Genomic DNA, 3,059 nt, shown 5'->3' on the forward strand with positions numbered 1-3,059 from the left:
CTATTATCGATGAATTTTTGATACGAAGAATCGACCATTTCGTTAATAAAAAATACATACATATTTTTTATACTTTAAAATATATTCTCTATCATTATATTTTTATAATACATTTTATATTATATAATTTTTTGCATAACTTTTTAATATTATATATGTTATTGGCCTCATGATACTATTTCTGGATCCGTCCCTGCTTCCTCCTCCTTCGCGCATGTAGTTTCTTCTTCTCTGCTTCTCTTCCTCCTCCTCCTTCTCTTTTTTTCCTTCTCCTCTTTCATTATTGTCTTCACCAACAATACCAACATTATGTTAATTGATTATTTTTTTCAATCAAATTGAATGGAATGCAATTGCTAAATTGAATTGAATTGAATTGAATGGACGCAGGTGTTCTGAATCTGAATTGAATTGAATTGATAATTTCTAAATTATAGACAGAAGTGTTTCGAATTTAATTTTATATAATGGATTATGTTTCGTTCATTCAGTACTATACAATTGTTTCACCATGAGTACGTATTCGGTTCATTATGCAGAAAGCTATTTGAATTTTATTTTATATAATAGATTATGTTTCGTTCATTCAGTACTATATAATTGTTTCACCATGAGTACGTGATCGGTTCATTATGCAAAAAACTGTTCGAATTTGAATTTATATAATGGATAATGTTCCATTCATTTAGTACTATACAATTGTTTCACCATAATAACATGTTTGGTTCATTTCTGTTCTGCACAGTTCAAAACTCTTCCTCCTCACCTTCTACTACTTCTTCACCAGAGAGAGAAGGGGAAAATGACAAAAAATACAGCAGCAACAACAACAAAAGAATGACAATAAGGAGAAAATCGTGAAGAAGAAGAAACGCGAAAAAGAAGGAGGAGAATGAGGAGGAGGAGGAACGTGAAAAAGAAGGCGAAAAAGAAGAAGATGCTCCGTACGTACACGAGCGTGAGAAGAAGAAGAAGAAGCGCGGGAGAAGGAGAAGAAGAAGAAGAAGTACGGGGGAGAAGAGAAGAAGCGTGAGGAAAGAAGAAACCGGGAAAAACGCGTGACCTAAAATTGCTTGGATGAACTTGGATGCCAAAATTGCTTGGATGTGGAGAATATCTTTATCTAAAATTATTTAAAAAATTTAAAATTTAACAAAATGACACATCTAAAATATTTTGAAAAAATTCAAAAATTAAAAAAAATCTAAAACTATTAAAAAAATATTTAAAACATAAAAAATAAAAAAATCCAAAATATATATAAAAAAATACATTCGAAACTTAAGAGAAAGAAATATCTAATATTAGTTAACAAAATCATCCAAAACTTAAGAGAAAGAGGAGGAGGTGGAAGAGGAGGAGAAAGTGTGTGGCAATTGGTGTGCGAGTGATGGCGGCACGACGAGCGCGGTGTGCAATGGATTGGTGCTCGAGAGTGCACGAATGATGGGTGGTGCGGATTTGACAAAGAAAAAGATACTACAAGAAAAAGTAATATTTGTAACAAAAAAAATTATTATAAAAAATCGAAATTTTAAAACAAAAGAAATTTGTAACAAAAAAAGGCCCGTTGTAGTATGTCCCGTTCCAAAAAATTTTTGTAACAAAAAATAAAATTGTTACAATACAAAGTAATATTTTGTAACATTTTTTTGATACAAAAACTAAAATTTGTTACAAAAGTGATAATAAATTTAATAAATAAACTCTTTTTTGTAATAATTTAGATTTATGTTATAATATTTTGTTACAAAATGCTACTTACTTTTGTAACATTTTTTATTCTTAGTTACAAAAATAGATTTATTTTGCAATATTTATTTAAATAATTGATATATCAATTAATTTTCTAAATGTGTTAACTCAACATTTATATAATATATAATCATATAGATAATTAAAATATCTTACATATAATTAAGATTCTTTTACAATAAAATAAGTTCTATAAATTCAACTAAATACAACTTTTTCCTAACATAAAATTTGTATCATGTAGAATTTATAATCCTTGACTCTTCTAGCATGTTTCAGTCAATGTAAAGCCTAGCATGTTGCCATCAATTTTGTACCCCTGCAAACATAAACAACGAAAACTAAAATTAGAAATAACACATAACACTATTTTCGTCTAAGTGAAAATTAAGATAGAAGTTAAAATTAACTAATTCTGTGAGAATATATTCTCAAACTTTAAAACCAACTAATCAAAGATACAAATTATCAAGAATTAACAATTTAATACATAAAACTTGGGCTAATTAATCATCGTTCAATTACAAATATACTTAACCTGTTTTTCATGCTTTTACACTCACAAAGTTTCATATAAGGAAAGTGAGATTCATGTCAAAACACAAGAACAAGAACATGCAGAACAACCAAAAGAAACCAAATTTAAATTACTTCCTTTGAACCAAAAGAGAAACTCTGACAAGATAATAGCTCACTTTCTACGTGCACAGATGCACTAGGCCATATCAGATCAAGCTTAGGTCCTTGTAGTTTTATATAAGTTAAAACAAGGAATCTCTAGCAAAGTATCCCAATTTTATATAAGCTAAAACAAGGAATCTCTAGCAAAGTATCCCAACAAGAATAGAAGAAAATATAATTGGGTGAACTGCCAGTTATACTTACGCATATGAAGTCAAAACCAACATTAATAAAGAAGAGACATTAATGAACTAAAGCATATGCTCTAAGATCAACATGCTACTAATACTTTACATAGGCAGTTCAAAGAGCATCAATTGAAAAAGCATTTAATTCGATATAAATCCAAATCTTACTTAGAGTTCAAATGATGGGCAACGGAAAAACCAATCCAGTTCATGTGATGATTTGGTTTCAGAGTCAAAAGTTGTTGTCTCATCTCAACAAAGCCATTTAAATCCCGCATTTAAGCCTGCGAACGAGAATAGAAAAAGCAACATGAGAAAAAAATTACAACTTAAAAGAATTCTCCACCTATATACATACTACACGAAAAATATGCATACAACAGTACAACATAGCAGAACTTTATGGTACTCAACCCATTTAATTTAATAACAAAA

Source organism: Arachis ipaensis, chromosome B06 (assembly GCF_000816755.2).
Source record: "Arachis ipaensis cultivar K30076 chromosome B06, Araip1.1, whole genome shotgun sequence".
NCBI classification, from domain to species: Eukaryota; Viridiplantae; Streptophyta; class Magnoliopsida; order Fabales; family Fabaceae; genus Arachis; species Arachis ipaensis.